The 18,380-nt window shown below is 46.1% G+C and overlaps 1 long non-coding RNA gene across 2 annotated transcripts; it reads right to left on the reverse strand.

Annotated features, from left to right (window-relative positions):
- Positions 1 to 652: 652 nt before the first annotated feature.
- Positions 653 to 7,069, reverse strand: LOC135973029 (uncharacterized). 2 transcript variants are annotated; one of them, XR_010589730.1, is made up of 4 exons: positions 6,509 to 7,069; positions 3,432 to 3,561; positions 1,722 to 2,016; positions 653 to 1,616 (listed from the first exon to the last, which is right to left on the reverse strand). It is a non-coding gene; the product is annotated as an uncharacterized LOC135973029 (long non-coding RNA). The 2 variants fall into 2 exon arrangements; XR_010589728.1 differs by having other exon boundaries at positions 654 to 2,016.
- Positions 7,070 to 18,380: the final 11,311 nt, after the last annotated feature.

The following is an 18,380-nucleotide window of genomic DNA, read 5'->3' on the forward strand; positions in this document are numbered from 1 at the left end:
CAAGCATTGGCTGCTCAACTTTCGGATGCAAACGGCCACGTTTCTGGATCTGTGTGCTGGGCTATCCCCAGCCCTCCAGCGCATGGACACCAGAATGAGAGCTGCACTGAGAGTTGAGAAGCCAGTGGCAATCTTACTCTGGAAGCTTGCTACTGTTCCATGGGCAATCATTTTGAAGTTGGAAAATCCACAATGGGGGGACATTGTCATGCAAGTGCATAGAGTAATTAGTCATCTCCTGCTCTGCAGCACTGCGTGCAGGACACAGTGCATAGATTGCAGAAATAAGGTTTCCAAGCTGTGGTGGGGTGATAGATGGCATTCACATCCCTATTTTGGCACCAGCCCTCCTTGCCACAGAGAACAGCAACAGAAGGGTCTACTTTTCTATGGTTATGCAAGCACAGGTGGATCACCAGGGATACAGCACCAAAATCAGTGCAGGCTGGTTAGGGAAGATGCATGATGCTCACATCTTTAAGAATACAGGACTGCTGCAAACAGGGACATTCTTTCCTGACTGGCAGATTACCACCGGTGACATTGAAATGCCAGTAGTAATTCTGGGGAACTGCTCATGAAGCCATTCACTGGCTCCTTGACAACACCAAGGAAAGATTCAACTACTAGCTCAACAGGTGCAGAATGACAGTTGAATGTGCTTTTGGCAGATTGAAGGGATGCTGGCGGTGTTCACAGGAATGGATCTCAGTGAGAAAAATATCCCAATAGTCATATCCGCCTGTTGCATCCTGCATAACAAGTGTGAGGCACAGGAGGAAAAATTGCTCCTGGGGTGGAGGGCAGAGATGGAATTTGAAGAGTTCAGCATAGAGCTATGAGGCTCAGAGAGGCCTTAAAAGAGCACTTTAATGCCCAGCCCCAGCATGGGTGGATTGTTCTCTACGTGGTCCTATTCGGAATTAGGCAGTGCTTGCTGTACATTTATAATTATTACAGTAATGGTCTAGGAGCAGCTGTAGGCATTCTGGAGTAGATTTTGTAAAATAATAAAAATGAATTTTTTTGCACTGTTTTTTGGAAATAAGGTGCAGTGAAAAACATATACAATACAAACTCCTAAAAGAAATGAATGGACCAGAACTTTACTTGGAAAGGTAGAAAATATCCTGTCCATTTTGCATACACATAGACCAACCATTGCGCTCAGAGGTCAATGCATGTGAATCTGTGGTTATCCTTACTGTCCCCCTGAATGGAGTGGTAGGGGTAGGTATGTGCCCCCAAATGCCACGGGGAACGTCAGGTGGGAGGTGATAAAATTGAGTTCTCCAGTGACTGCAAAGGGAGGTGAGCCTGTGATTATTTGGCCTGTAGGGCCACAAGAGTCTGCAGCATTTGTGTTTGCTTACTGAGAAACCCCATTATGTCCTATTGCATTTCCCACTCCTATTCGCTGGGTCACCTGGGCCTCTCTCCTATCTGCTCTTTCCGTCTCCATGCTGTCTGTCATATTCACCCTCTAGGCACGGTCCAGTGCAGCACTGGCTTGCAGAATCTATCCTCCCTAGTCCTCTTTCTCCTCATCAGGGTCAGGCATTTCCCGGGTGTGGAGGGAAAACCCTGCAAGGCTCCAACAGCAGCAGCAGCTACAGCTATAATAGACAGATGTATCCTTTTATTTACAGTCACAGCAGAAAGTGAAATAAGTTTCAGGACTCACTTCCCTTATTCCCATAAAAGTCTTATATAAGACGTACTTGTTGACACTTCAGCTTTGGCACAGAGAACACAGCTGCTGCTGGACTCCCAAAGGCACCCGGGCCTGCACGCTGCTAGCCTGTGTACCGCAGTGGTGCCTGCCAAAGTTATCTTGGAGTGGTATGGGAAAGTGCCCTCGTGCAGAGGAAAAAATAAGGCTGCCACCCCTAGAAACCTTCAGAGCGGATTGCAGAGTATTTCCAGGACCATTTCATTGTGATCGCTCAGAAGGTTACAAGGCACATCCCTCTGTACACAAACAAACTGCTCGGCATGCCCTTCCACCACCTAACCCTGCAAGGGAATGAAAAGCAGATCACTCTCCCTTTGTTGTACCACTCCCTCTTCTCATACGAGAGAAACAATGAAAAAATGACACCTGTGTCCTGCTAATTTGGGGATGGGCCAGGCACCATCTTTACATTTAAAGAGTGCAAGGAAAAAATGTACACACTGACCTGAGGTTCCTTCCCCTTTATTGGGTTCATCCGTGCGCTGCTGGCAGGACTGGTTAGACTCTGGTGCAGTCTCAAAAAGATCCTGGCTTGTGGCATACCAGGACTCCCCCCCGCACATCCCCACCACATGGCCCCTGCCCCATCTATGGCAGGGGTCTGTGTCTTGGGCTCATTGGAGGTAGCCACAGTGCTCTGTGGGGAGCTGGTGGGGGTCTCCACCTAGTATGGCATACAGCTCAGTTGTAAAAGCAGCAGGCCTGCAGCTCAGCACTTAATTGTCGGCCAGCTTGGCCTTATGGTTTGCCTGCTGCAGTTCCTTTGCTTTCATGCGTCACTGCTGCGGATCCTTGTTGTACCCCTTCACCTGCATCCCCTCTGCAATCTTTTTGTAGATGTCTGCATTTCTATGACTGATCCTTAGCTGGGCCTGCACAGCCTCTTCTCCCCACAGGCCCAGGAGACCCAATACCTCCCATCTGCTCCAGGCAGGAGCGTGTCTAGTGCATGGAGTTGCCATGGTCAGCTGGGCAGTTGCACACAACAAGGAAGAGATGCTAGGTGTGCTCGCCAAGCTGGGCAATCGGGAAGAGGCATTTCAAAAATACATGAGGGTTTTGAGTGGGGGCAGGGGGGTTTCTAGTCTGTGAGCCTGGGCAGTGGCGTTCAGAGTTGTGACCAGAGCAGTGACTATAGGGCATTGCGGGACAGGTGCTGGAGGACTGTTAGGGGTAACACAGGTCACGCACTGTCACTCGCACTGTGTTGGCCTTAGTAGGTTGACCATGGCTGAACGCCATTCAGGGAGGTGGAGTTACTTCAGCACCATCATGGAGCACTTATGTTGGCCAAAGACAAATTTGAGTATAGACACATGCACAACTAGGTCGATCCAGCAACCTAACTTTGTAGAGTAGACCAGGCTTCAGGACTGTGAGAGACCTGCAGCAACACTACTAAGGGCTAGATTCATCTCTGCATAGGCAGAGTCAGAATAGAGCTGGCTTCCACCTCCACTATGCTGGTGTAGCCTGATAGCACAGGCTAGCACCCCCCCCACACACACACACACACACTTGTGTCCCATAGTCACATCCCCTCCTGCCTTCCATTTACCCTTCCCCGTCTAGCCTCTACAGTAGCCCTTCCTAGTGCAGGGGGCAGAGCAGAGGTAGCACAAAGCTGGGGAAGCCTGCTCTGCAGCTGGTCCACAGGCCACGTGCTTCAGGGGTATTCTTTAAGGATGGCTTATACCTGGCCCGTGTCTCCTTTACACATTGATGAATCAGCCCCTCAGTTCCCACTTGGGCTGTAAGCTAGCTGGAGACTGCATCCTTTGAACAGCATTCCCGACAAGAAGGTAAGTTAAAGGGACAGTGAAAGCCTGGAACAAAGAAATACAATTTGTGTTATAACTGTATGGCTGCTGACTGTGCTTGTCATTTAAATGGTACCAGAAAGTATAAAAGACAACTGAATGAGAATGACCTCATCCTGCCAGCCCCCACAGACTGGAATCACATGAGGATCAGCAACACAGACAGCCGCTTCAGAAAGAGAGCAGGGCGAGACATTAAGGCTCATTTAGCAGACAGTGAACCACCATAACCTGAGTGTGCAAAAGGATTTACAGAATGAATACCGCATACTGGGTTTTGTTGGTTTACACAGATCTTTTCAAGTAGAGGTGGTTGAAATATTGGGGGTTGGGGCAGTGACAAAACCAGTCATTTTCATTCTCCAGGTTTTTGAAAAGAAACAATTTTCATAAAAGTTTGTATTGAAAATGTTTGGTTTTGAGATTTTTTCTCTTCCATAAGAATAGAACAGCAGCCATACTGGGTCAGACCAAAGGTTCATCTAGCCCAGTATCCGGTCTTCCAACAGTGGCCAATGCCAGGTGCCCCAGAGGTAATGAACAGAACAGGTCATCATCAAGTGATCCACCCCCTGTCACCCATTCCCAGCTTCTGGTAAACATGCCCTGTTACTGAAAGGCGGAGGAAAAAAGAGGGGAACACCTTTTTTGTTTTCCAGTTTCAGTGGAAACACTAGAAAATTTAACAAAAACAACCCCACCACCTTTGAGAGACAAGGTGGATCAAGTAATATTGTTTATTGGACCAACTTCTGACAAGCTGTTAAGCTTCACAGAGCTGGTCAGAAGGTAACCAGAGTGTCCAAGCTAAATATCAGGTGGGACAGATTGAATATACAGGGTTCACACAAGCTGTAGGAGACCACTTAAAATGAAGTGGGCAATTAAGGGATAGCAGGCAGTGTTAGCATGTTACAAATTGTTGTAATGAGCCATAAAACCAGTGTCTCTGAAGTCCCTGGTTTTTAGTATCCAGCAGAGTTATGAATTTAAATTCCCCAGCTTGTCTTTTGAAGGTGTTGTGCAGGTTTCCTTTGAGTGTGAGGACTGAGAGGTCAGATATGGAGCTCCATTTAAGAGAGTCCTGATGTCTAACTCTAACTTCATAATACAGAAGATGCATTGCTCAACACTCACCAAGAGGACCAGGATTTTTACACTAGAGCATACTCAGGGTCTGCCAGGGCCAGTTTTTTTATTCTTCATCTTTGTCTATTGGGTTGTAAGTGCCTCAAGATTGGGACTGCACCCATTGCAGGAGAGGAAGGATGGACTTTAAGACACAGACCAGCATCTCACAAGTTATGGGTTCAACACCCAGCTCTGCCAAAGATTTCCTGTGGGACTTGTTTAAAGTCTCAGGAAATTGATTGGTGTTGGTCCTGCTTTGAGCAGGGGGTTGGACTAGATGACCTCCTGAGATCTCTTCCAACCCTAATCTTCTATGATTCTGTTAAATCACGATGCCAACATTCCTTGCTGTAGGGGAGTGTCGTCTCATCTGGTATTGGTCCCCACTGCTGCTGCCACTTGGGCTTCCCAAGAACTGCACCAGGCCCCTGTCAGAGAAACACCCCCACTACAGGTCCAGTATATCAACATAAAATGACAGTTTCACTCTAAACTAAAGTCTCCCAGCCCTTCAGTGCCTTATGCACCGCCTGGTCTCCTCATTCTCTCTCTCTCTCACAATTTTGTTCCTGCCCTGCCCCTTAGATAGTAAGGGGAGCTTCTTTCCCCATCCTCTCCAACTCTGGATCACCTTTGTATCCCCTACAGTTGCCTCTCTACTGGTGTCTCTCCTCTTTACCTTTGTATCAGGGCATCTGGCCCCAACTTTGTTAGCTCCCCAGATCTCTGCCAGGCCACTCCAGAGAGCCCTTCCCTAGCCCCAGGTCTCCCTCCTGCAACTTCTGCAGTAGCAGATTCCATCTTATAGACAGCCCACAAGGCCTAGTCACCTGACCCAACCCCATCACCTGAGGGAAGCATGTAACCAGGTACAAGTGGGAGAGAACCAAACTCCCCTTAAAAGGCCCTCGCACCCTGTGACACTTCCATGGCATAATCATGAACTATATGGTAATAAATGCTAATACTTTACTTTTTTACCTGTCTTTACAGCCCCTTTCAGCCTAACCTTACCCCTGTACCACCACTGAAATTGCAGCCACTTCTGGGGTAGATTTTTATCCCCCTCACAGGGCACATGTCAAATCATGTCATACGGACAGCAATCGTAACATACTTGCCAATGCTAGCAACTCAGTTCTCCAACAAGAACAGAGTCATTGATCAAAATATTTTCCTCTTTAGATTCCATTGCCATTGCACAGACTCAGAAGAGTAGACAAATTCAGAGTTAAAAACAGACAGATGGGATTTCCCTTCCAGCAGCGTGACTTACTTGCCACATGAGCCACAAGACCCAGACACAGCAGGATATGTACAGGATGGAACAAATTTAGATATCATGGTGATGGGTGACTTTTAATGAAAACCTAGATTAACAGACAGGTGGAGATACTGCCTAACACACACCCCAATATATGATGAAGACCATTACACTTATCTTGATTAATTATTACTCATAGGAAACTTGGTGGTTTCACTTCTCAGGTATTCGTGTTACCCTTTTATTTCATTTTGATTCTTGTGGTTCTATAGTATCCTTCCCACAAGCTTCACGGCATGTTTTCAAGTTTGATCAAACTCCAGCACTTCAGCTTCTGGAAAGTTTCTAGGGAACTATATCTGCATAACCAAGAGCAGAATTTGTCTTATTAGAACACCTATGACAGGCAATATCATGAATGTATAACAGCATATAACCACCGGTTGTTTCTCTGTTGGACCTAGCAATCTCTTTTGCGATCACATGAACCTTAAGTTCAGGGGCACTGCATTTTTGGAGAGCTAAGAGAAAAAGAACCCTGTAGAGGAGCAGACTCACCCCTGTGGCGCCTCCCACTGGTCATCTCCGGGAATTAGCTCATTTCAGCATTGGAGCACCCCCTGCAGGCCAGTGGTCCGCCTGTCCTCCAGTCCCTCATGTCCCTCCCAGACCCCAGTGCCCTTTTATCTGGGGTGCTGTCCCCTGGCAGTACACCCCTCAGTACTAGGGTCTCCCCTCCCCAGGGAACCCCCACCCACTATCCCTACCTCACCTCAGAATAAGGCCACTGCCAGTCACCAACTAGCCCCCACTCCCTGGAGCAGACTGCAGTATCAGCCACTCATCACAGGCAAGGGTGGGTTTGGATCTGCTGCCTTGGCCTACCCCTGGGCTGCCCTCTGCAACCCCCAGTACTCCTTGGCCTCCTACTAGACCACAGCCTGGGGCTTTCCAGGCTGGAGCACCCCAGCTCCTCAGCCTGTCCCCAGCCTTGCTCCACTCAGGTACTCTGTCTGTCTGTCTGTCTGTCTGTCTGTCTGTCTCACTCACTCACTCACTCACTCACTCACTCACTCACTCACTCACTCACTCACTCACTGCAGCCAGGCCCTTCTCTCTCTGAAGGCAGAAAGAGACTGTTTAGCCTCTGCCTCACAGCCTTTTTATATAGGGCCAGCTGAGGCCTGATTGGGGTGTGGCCCAGCTGCAGCTGCTTCCTTGCCACAACCTTCCCCCAGGGCTGTTTTAAGCCCTTCAGGGCAGGAGCGGGGTAACCACCCCACTACAAACCCATAGTCAAAATCCCCAAAATCACTTCTGTTTCAGAGTCCCACTATTCAAATTCTTGCACTGCTCACAAATCTGCTGAAATATTTGATCGTTGCAAGGGGAAATTCATAAATCTGGCCTGCACAAGTCACTATCAAACTTGCAGGATAAAACAGTATTCTAAGGTCACCAGGTTTTTTTTTTTTTTTTTTGGCTTCACTTCTATAATCATAAGTGTCTTTTAATACTGAAAAATAATGGAATTGAACTACACTTTGGAAAAAAAGTGGTAGTGTCATAGACTAAACTCAGTTAGGCACGGGATCCTTAACACAGCAGACAATGGTCCAATTTCAAAGAGGCAAATATCTCATTAAAGATGCAAGTGCTATGTTATGCACTCCTTCACTGGAGGATCAGGCTTCCTAGAAGAAGTGAATTTTAAGGAAGGATTTGAATGAAGAAAATGTAGTCAACTCAGATACAAGGGTGTGGCAGGATCTCCAAGTACAGAGAATGCCAGGGCTGCCCAGAGGATTCAGGGGGCCTGGGGCAAAGCAGGGGAGCTGCGGCGCTTGTACTCACCCGGCGGCGGTCCAGGTCTTCGGCAGCATTTCGGCGGTGGGAGGTCCTTCAGTTGCTCCGCGTCTTCGGCAGCACTGAAGGGCCCCCCGCCACCGAAATGCTGCCGAAGACCTGGACCACCATCGGGCCAGGGCTCCCAGGGCCCCTGTGGGGCCCGGGGCCTGGGGCAAATTGCCCCCCCCCCCGGGCAGCCCTGGAGAATGCATTGGATCCAGGGATGAAGATAGTAGTGAGAGGAGGATAGAAACTGGGCGGTTAGGAAGGTGCATAGACACAACAGAAGGGGGCAGCAGTGTAAATAAGGGCTGAGATGCGGGCAAGGGCAGTCGGGCAATATGGCATAAAGCCTTGGGTGTGAGAAGGAAGAGCAGCTTGCGGTTGATGCAGATGGCGTGGGGAAAAGTTCCAGTGAAAGAACTCAGGGAACTGACTTGGTCTGAGTGGTGGAAGAGAAAGAGATCTTTGTCAGCAGCTTTTCGGAGATAGGGGGTGAAGTGAGATGCTTCGGGGCCAGAGAGGAAGTTACAGTAATAAGCCTCCCTTAATAGCAAAGGGCTGACAGTGGGCTTTACTGCTTTTGGTATGCACATAAAGCAGATTTCATAAGTGACCTTGCACAACCTAAGCTCACAACAAACACAAGATATAATTACTGTCAAGTCAGTAGGTCAGCTACTTTTCCCTCAGCAACCCATGCCTGACCTGCAACTGATTATTAACTGAAGTCTCAATCAGGCGCCCATCATAACCAGTGGCAAAACTCCAATGGCGCATGAGCAATCCCTAAAATTGCATGAGGTACTAGGCCACAGAAGACTCTCACTGATAACAATACCGATGCAATACTATGTTCAGTAGAGATGGACATGCGTCAGATCCCTGCATCCAAGTTTGCAGCTACAACCTTCTGTGTCTCCGAATCTGAATATCCCACACTGTAGCAAAGTTCAAATTTGGTTCTGAACGTCAAACCCCTATGTTCTGGGATGTTTGAATGTGAGGTTTTGGAGAGATGGTGCCTGATTCTGATTGCACACATATCATTTCATTGACTTCAGTTCATGCCCATCTCTAGTTTGTGGATATCATAAGGCACCCAACCAAGCATGTTCAAGCCAGTAGTGTCTCTTCAGCAGATAAAAGTTCTAACTCCTCTTCAGAATGGGTTATAGGCACATAGTGGAAAAACTACATAGATGGGGCGTTTCCTTTACAGGGATAGTATGAAGTATTTGCAAAATACTTACTTTACAAAAATAAAGAATGAGAGACAATGGTGCTTCATCACCATAGAGATATTCTTGCTTTGCTATGTGGTCCTTATACTCTCTCCCACGTGGGCCAAGTGAGCACATAAACAGCAAAACAGATTCTTCCTAGTTTCTTGTTGCCCTTTAATTTCTGTCTTCAGGCCTTATAGTGTTTCCACTGATGTCACTGGCAAAAGTTCCCTATTTAGTTATATTCTTATTTATATTGCAGTGACTGATTGGGTTAAATACTATCCATACATATAAGAAAGAAAATGCCTTGAAGAGCTTACAATTGTAGCATGATGAGACACAATAGGTAGACACAGCAAACAGAGGAAGACAAAGTAGCAGTGAAATGATCATACACAGCAGCAATGGATAATAAGCAGCAGTCACAGAACACCAATTACCAAGATGACACAGAAGCCAGATCAGGCCCTTTGTGAGTGATCCACCATGAGGTGAGAAGTTCTCATGAAAAATAGACTTTAAGATACTTCATGATGCCCCTTATGAGTGTCACTTGAATAAATTTGTTTCGATACCCTACAGAAGTTAGAGGTGAAAGGCTGACCCCATTGAAGTCCCTGGGGATTTTGCCATTAACTTCAGTGAGGCCAGTATTTCACACTAGGACCCCTGAAATACACCTCAATGGAATCAGAGACATGGGATATGGTGACCCAACTGGGAACATGCAGGCAATTCTCTGTGCAAACACCCTGTGGCATTTTATACATGCAGATCTTTGTTAGAGTCTTGGAAGCTAAGAGTCAGATCTTCCTTAGTCAAAAGCTGTAGCCTGTCCTAGAGGGGAACTTTTCTCATGAGATCAACAAAAATAGAAAAAATGTCTATGTCTGAACACATGCAAGAGTTATGGGCCTGAAGTTGTCAAATTCACCTCTGGACCTGAATTCCCTGGGGATTCAGAGAGATTTGGACACAGGGTATAGATCCAGGTCCAGTGTTACTTTAACAGTGATACCTAAAGCCTCAATAACAATCAGGGCTGCATAGCACTAAACACACATAGTGAGACCTGGTCTACCCAGATTTTGTAATTGTTTAACTATTTCGGTTGGAGGTGAGATTTACTATTAAAACAATTAAATCTAGAGTCATGTGATTCCACAACCACAGGTGCATCCCGGGAGGTATATTTCAGCCAGGGAGCTCAGCGCATAGGTGACAATGGGGTCATCAGGCACCCAAATTGCAACTCCAGTGAAGCAATGCAGCACATTAGGGAAATGCAGCTTAACGTTGGACTGACTCAAAATTAAATGTTTTGGGTCAATTCAACAAACCCAAATGTTTTGATTCTGGAATATCAAACTGTTTCACTTCCATCAAAAATGCCAAGACAAAAACATTTCACCATTTCCAAAATGGAGATTTTTTTGGAACTTTTCATTCCAGAGAAATATTTGATATTTCATTTCCCCCCTTATTTGAAACAAAAGCAAATGCTGAATGCTGGCATTTCCCATGGAACAGAAATGACAGTTTTCATGCAGCTTTAGTTAAAGTAGTACAATGCATACTATGGGTGCAGAAGTATCCATGGAAAGGTGCCTTATAAGGATATTGCTTATTCCCCTTCCCTTATGTCAATAGCCATGTTGTGATAAGCACCTTTATACTAAAAAGCAACAAAGAGTCCTGTGGCACCTTAAAGACTAACAGATGTATTGGAGCATAAGCTTTCGTGGGTCTGACGAAGTGGGCATTCACCCACGAAAGTTTATGCTCCAATACATCTGTTAGTCTTTACGGTGCCACAGGACTTTTTGTTGCTTTTGACAGATCCAGACTAACACGGCTACCCCCTCTGATACTTGACACCTTTATACTAGTATAACTGTGTCCATGCTAGCAGGGTTGTACAGCTGTAACCATACCAGTATAGTTAAAGAAGTACAATTTTGTGTGTAAAAAAGCCCTAGGAGACAGCCCTTCCCCCAAAGGACTCACAGCCAGTGAAAAAAGCAGAGTGTTTGCAAGTCTAAGGGAAAGGAGATTTGCTCTATACTTCGGAATTGCCACGCGTGTGGGGGCGCGAAAGGTGAAGCAGCAATGAGTCGATGTGTTAGAATGATTTGGCTCACAATTATCTTTTCAGAAGGATATGTTTGATAGGATTACAAAGACACTACTAATTCCATTCACAGCCTGATCCAAAGCCCAATCAATGGCAGCCTTCCAGATGTCAATGGACTTTAGATCAGGCCCTTAGTCACTAACACCACTTTCTGCAGCATCGAGATCTCCCATCCAAGTATGGTCCCAGTCACGCTGAGTTTGTGATCGTGAGGTGCAACAGCTTGACAGGTTAAAGTGGTACGCTGCAGCGGAACTGATATTCGGCTCAGTCCTGCTGCTGTTAAAGTCCTATTGGACTTTTGCTATTTAATTCAGAGGAAATAGGATCAGGCCTCCCTAAAGTGCAGTTTTACACTGTAACCTTCATTCTAATCCCTCTCCCGCCATCTCTGCTTTTTCTGAGGCTGCCAACAGTAAGATTACATTGGGGGTATTTTTAAACAAATACAGTTGCCACCTTTAAAATCTTTCCAGTTTCGCCCTTGATAACATTTCCTGACATTCCAGTCCTCCAGTTTGCAGCCTTAACATTCTTTTTAAAGTAGTTATTTGTATGGAATTTCTTAGATTATTTTAGGTGGGAAATGATGAAAGGAATTCTGTCATGTGGAACTATTTGCTAGATAGCAGTAGAAAGTTATGTCCTGCTCAGGATGCACACTCAATGAGGAAAGAGCATGCCCCTTACTCAGTAACACATGGGCCCATATAATCTCTTGCCTCTTTACATACCTACCTTCAGCATTCACCTGGAGAAGGCTCTGGCCATGATAGCTGGTACTGGATTAGGGGCGGGGCCAGAAGTCCAAGGCCACCCTAATGGTTGGGCTATAGCAGCCACTGACCAATGGCAGCCCTCTTTGTTAGGAGTGTTGCTATTGGTCAATCCAGCCATTTTTCCAGAGGACATCAGGCTTAGCAGGCAGGCAAGGTACCAGCCACAAATGGTAGTGCTGGGGAAAGCAGGGCTCCTCCGGCTTCATCCTCCCTTCCTGTCAATTGGCTGCACCAACACAGTAGGGCAAGCTCAAAGGATGCCTCTTCCCCAGAGTGGTTACGTCTACCGCACCTTGGGTCATTGCGGATTTGTTCTCTGTATCTGCTTTCATGGCTTTTTATTTCCTGCACCTTGGCTGCAGCTGCACAAGGCACACTGCACAGGTACCTAAGGAAAGCGTGGGCTGGGTGGGGTCTGTAGATTCTACATTCGTTTCTTGTTTTTACAGTATTGCAGCTATGGGTGGTTTGCCCTGCAGGGATTAGAATGGGCAGAGCATGGGATGAAAGAGACAGCAAAGGCCAATATTCTCAAACTGGGGTGCCCCAAATTAATCTCTAGATGTCATAGCCCACCGGCCTCAAATGTGGGTCCACAGGAGCAGCCACGCTTCAACCCTCCACTTGGCAGCCTGCTGACAGCTGCTGACTCAGGACCCATGACGCACAGCCCCAGTTTGAGGCTCTGGCCCATATGTGCCATTTGCAAAGTCCCAGAGCAGCTGACTGGCCCACTGGTCCTACTTAAGACAGCAACAGGAACCTGTCTGAACTGCAAACTGGCTGGCTGTCTTTCTTCAACTTCCTGGTTTGTCTGCAATATGGCCTGATAGGATGAGTACTGGAAGCAAGTCACTGTGTGATCAGCAAGCAATGCATCTGCAGAAAGATGTTATTCGTTCCCTATGCTCACAGGTAATTGTGCTCTTTTTAAATTCGTCTTTCTCATCACCATCAACACCTTTGGTTAGCCAGCTAACTTTTAGCATTCTTCTGTAACACCAAAACTCAAACACTGAGTTTTCTCTGTGTCCTTTTTAAGCATCCGGCTCTCACGTCCATACGGGAGGGTTGACCATATATTGCACTACAGCAATCTACTGTTGAGGGCAAAAGTTAGGACTGCACAAAACAAGAGTATTTGAAAATTGTCAAATGTAGTTTGTGCAAACTGTGTCCTCTCTTCATTTCTTCATTGCATCTTCCATCTCACGTTATTAGGCTCCCTAAACAAAGGAAATTAAACACTTGTTTCGCCACTTGACCATCAAGGTATAGGTGTTGCCTACCTTGTGCGTTATGTTTACTTACTATCATACTTTGTCTTCCTAACGTTGATCATCATTCCATGGGAATATTATCACAAATACAAAGCAAATTCATTTGTTATCCATCTCTTCTCATTGCTCACAGAGACCTGTGCTCGTGGAACTTTTGTACATACACCCTATGTATTTGCTACTACATTTGTTTAAGCAAGTTTCCTGCCTTATTGATTTTTTTTAATCCAGTAAACAGGTCCCATCCGTAAAGTATAAGCCGCAGAAAGTCTCTTATTTTACAAGAGTATTTAAGGGCATTGATGAACTATGTTTAATTCCCTGCAGTATGTTAAATATTGGCATACTTGACCTTCAGTGACTAGCATTCTTTAATAAGTAGCAGTTACTATGTTACACAACAGAAAATGTGCCACAAAGATATTCAGTTAAAATAATCCTCTGATCCATAGGCTGGAACATAAATAGGTGGCTGCACTAACATGGAATATGGAAGGACTTCATTTTCAAAAATCTAATATAAGACAATGAAATTCAAGATAATATTCTGTGCTTATTTACAGATTCCTCCATCCAAGGATCAGTCTCACATTAAGTCTCACAATACAGCTGTGATTAGATAATATTCCCATTTTACAGGTAGGGAAACTGAGTCACTGAAGTTAAGTCACAGTATGTCAGTGACAAAACAGGAATAGATGCTAAGAATCCTGACTCTCAGTCCCCTGTTCTAATTACCAGATAACACTGCCACCATAGTAATATGCACCCCAGTTGTGCAGTATACACCTTCAAACAGTCCTTTGAAGACCACTCATGAATTGGTCAACAAATATCAGTTTATCCACCTACAAAATGGAGAAAGGACAGCACGGTTTCTACAGTTGTCTGCAGATATGGTGTGACTGAGAGACAAAACTTTTTCTAATGTCAGTGTCGCTAGCAATATGGTTGTTGCTTTGTCTAGCACCCAAAATAATTCTCTTGAAAACAGCCATAAAGGGAGCCAGCCTGCATATGCTTATTTAGGTCTCAGAACATGCAGCCTTCTTGTTCCATGTTTAGGAGCTGAGTAGATTTGCTGCTGACTTCAGGAAGGCCAACATGCTGAGTCTGCCTTTTGCAGTACAGATGAATCTCCGAAAGGAAATAGTGAAACACTTGCAAGATGGAGAAAAATATAACAAAACAAACAGAACAAATCAGTACTTTGTTATTTGACACCCCGTGCTCGCTCTCTCGCTCTCTCTCAACTAAGAAGACAAATGAAGTGTTGACTATTGAGTCCTTACGGGGCAATGGACCTCTACTATCTGAACTGCCCACGAGAGGGCTGGACAGTGCAGAACACATGTTGGGGGTGAGGGGGGAATTGGGACTGGGAGTGTTGGGATCACCTACAGGTAGTAACCAAGGCTGTTGGAAGCCAGAGTGTGGCTGGTGTGTTGCTGACAGGCTGCTGGGATCCGAGTTGCTAGACCAGGGCTGTAGCTATACACAGACACTCAAGGTGTGACCTGCAGGCTGTTTGCTCCCAGGTTGGGAGCTATAATAGCAAAGCATTGTGAGCATAGGCGCCGACTCCATGGGTGTTTGAAGGCTGGAGCACCCCCGGGAAAAAAATGGTGGGTGCTGAGCACCCTTCAGCGGCCCCGCCGATCAGCACCTACCCTTCCCTCCCAGAGCCTCCCACCCACCACGAGCAGCAGGAGGCGCTGCAGGGAGGGGGAGGAGGGAGCTGGGAAGAGGCGCGGGAGGGGGCGGAACAGGGGTGGGAAGAGGCAGGGTGGGGGTTTGGAGGAAGGGATAGAGAGGGAGTGGGGCCTGGGGCAGAGTGGGGGTCGAGCACTCCCCAGGAATCAAAACATTGGCCCCTATGATTGTGAGGCACCCAAAGTTGCAGGGCAGGCAGTGACACAACCCCTCACTGGTCTGGATTTTACCCCAGAATGTGACACACACACACACACACACACACACACACATTCATCTAGTCCTGTGGAACTGTCCAATGAATAAGGGAGGCTTTGGGGTGATGGGGACCAGGGGCGGCTCCAGGCACCAGCACAGCAAGCGCGTGCCTGAGGCGGCACACCATGGAGGGCGGCGTGCCAGTTGCCGTGAGGGCGGCAGTCAGGCAGCCTTTGGCGGCGTGCCTGCAAGTCAGCGGTGGGTCTGCTGAAGCCGCGGGACTGGCAGATCACCTGCAGAAACGCCGCTGAATCCACGTGACCGCGGACCGCCCACAGGCGTGCCGCCGAAGACCGCCTGACTGCTGTGCTTGGGGCAGCAAAAAACATAGAGCCGGCCCTGATGGGGACCTTCTTGGCAGCAGGTCTGCAGCTGTAGAACGCCTTCCCAGAAAAGACAAACACCCAAAAATATCACCAGCGTCAGGAATAAATGCAAGATCCATCTTCACAATATTAGTCACCCTTCCGATAATTCCAGCCTACTGAATATGAGGCAGATAAGGGAGAATAAAAAACACACACACAAACTAACCCATGCCCAGGAGAGAATGGAGAGTAACCAAGGAAGATGCCTGAAACCTAGCCACTTGTACCTATGATTACTTTGGTCAGCACTTAAATACTCTGGTGATGTATGCAGTATAATAAATACATAGATGAACAGCTCAGCAATGAGAGTGGGAGAAGGGGGAAGAAGGGTGCTGCTGTTAGCATGAGCAGAAGAGGCAACTCAGAGCAAATAGAGATGGGAAGAGGTAGGCAGGGGGTAAGATGTCAGGGCCTTAAAGGTGAAGAATTGGTTCTATGGCCTGTATTATACAGGAGATCAGACTAGAATCCTAGAATCTATGAAGATGAGGAGCTTGAGTTTGATCTGGAAGACTAAAAGGAAGCAGGGTGGCATTCGAAGAGAGATTGAATTCCACTCCTCCGTTCAAAGAGTTCATCTACTGGAAGGTACAATACAGTACTCCAACCCCCAGATATTATAGTGTTGCATTTGCAGCTAGCCTAGAGAAAGCACTCAGAAATGTACTGTAGGGAACAATCTTGTCCTGCCTGGGAGAAGAAAGGGATGATCTCATAGGCTGTTTACTCATCTAGTGCCTCTGATTCTGTAATTCTGTGATTCATTTCCAGCACTCAGTCTTTCCATTATTCATACCAATTTGCAGGACTTTGTATCGTGGCCATTTGAAATCTCACTGAGCTGAAATCTGGCACATGGTGTCACCTTGCATGTGTTGTTTGGTTTCCAAAACTGGTGCAAATCAGTTAATCTGCATTTTAGCATAAAGTGTCAGAAAAATTGGTTTTATTCTTTTATATAGAGAGAGAACAAATATGTAGGCCCACACTTACCATAATGGCCTCTAATTTTTGGTGTGTCTATTTTCAGGTGCCGCACTTTAGATACATTGGGCCCAATTTTCATAAGTGCTTAGTACTCACAGCTCCAGCAGAGATCAACGGGTGCTCAGCAACTCTGAAAAGCAGGCCCAACTTTATTTAGCTGCCTACATTTGGATTAAAGTGCCTATCTTTAGGCATCCAAGTTTGAAAACATTGGTCTTAATAACTCGCCTCAGATCACACAAAAGGGAGGGGGGGGGCTGTTTTCCTTTTCAGGCCATTGCTTATATTTTGATCTGAAATTGCAAGCAAGGAATACGTCTTTTATTTCCTCTGGGTCTGAATAATGTTTAGTGGCTTATGGAACAAATAGTTTTATGTTACTGCAACACTCTTTTATGGTGTGTGTGTGTGTGTGTGTGTGTGTGTGTGTGTGTGTGTGTGTGTGTGTGTGTGTGTGTGTGTGTGTGTGTGTGTAAAAAGCAACAGAGAGTCCTGTGGCACCTTTAAGACTAACAGATGTATTGGAGCATAAGCTTTCGTGGGTGAATACCCACTTCGTGTGTGTGTGTGTGTGTGTGTGTGTGTGTGTGTGTGTGTGTGTGTGTGTGTGAATGCAAGAATATATGCAGGTATGGCAATGTATTGTACAGCTACAATAGCCATCCTGTCATGATGGGAGGCCACAATGTTGTTAGACTGAGGCCATCAGTTTGGTTTACTTCAGGGCAGCAAGCTAAGGGACTGTTCCCCTTTAGTCCTTGCATTACATCCATTATGTAATTAAAGAGTTACAAATAAGGACACATCTAAACAGACAGGGTGGAGGCCTTCATCCTCCAAGTCTATAGTGTATACAAAGTGGCTGACACCAGAAGGCAGCTTTTCAAATAAATCATGAGACCCAAGTTAAAGGACCCTGCTGCTAATTGCAGGAAGAGGGACATAGCCTCTGCTGAATTTTACCTCAAATAAACCACCATATGCACAGTCTAATGCTTTTTGTGGGTCTCAAAGCTTCATGAGGTCTGTAAGACTCAGGTAACCGCATTTAGTAGCCTGATGCTATGGCCATTGAAGTCAATGGCAGAGATTCCATTAACTTTCATGGTGCAGGGTCAGACCACAGAGCCTTTCACCTAGCCTACTGGTTCAAAGGCAGCTCACGCTGGTAGTGCCCCAGTGTGGTTATAGTATGAGGACTAATCTGCAAAATGAATTGGTGGTTGAAATTCACATGATACTGGGCAAATATCTATATCACAAAACCTTCAGCACTATTAGCACCCATGTTTGCAGTCTCAGCAGAGGCACCTCAGTTTAAATAGACAGGAAATAAGAACTTCCCTCTTACCCTGGTGACTTAAGACACAGACTATTCAAAAGGTCACAGTTAATGAGGCAGTGGGTGGGCAGTTGTATTGCTGCAGCTATCCTATGCATAACTAGGCCTTTATTACCCAAGGTTGCCAAGTCATTGCCTTCCATGAAGACTAATATATATATGTTACCATGTAGTCTCAGAAGCTTTGGGTAGGCAAATATTATGATCCCCATTTTACAGGTGGATAAACTGAGCCACAAATAAGTAACCAGATTTACCAAAGGTCAAACCCAAAGTAAGGGATATCGCTGGGAATAGAACCCAGGAGTCCCAAAATAGCTAGTTGCATCCAAAAGCCAACAGGAGTCTAGAGTTATTCGAGTATCTTATATTGCCATTTCTAAATACCTTTAAAAATTGCAACAAAGCGTCCAAGCAAACAAAGTAATTTTTTAGGTAGACTTAACACCTTGGGGCATCAATGATCTGTATTTATTTTATTTTGTTAAA

Source organism: Chrysemys picta, chromosome 1 (genome assembly GCF_011386835.1).
Source record: "Chrysemys picta bellii isolate R12L10 chromosome 1, ASM1138683v2, whole genome shotgun sequence".
NCBI lineage: Eukaryota > Metazoa > Chordata > Testudines > Emydidae > Chrysemys > Chrysemys picta.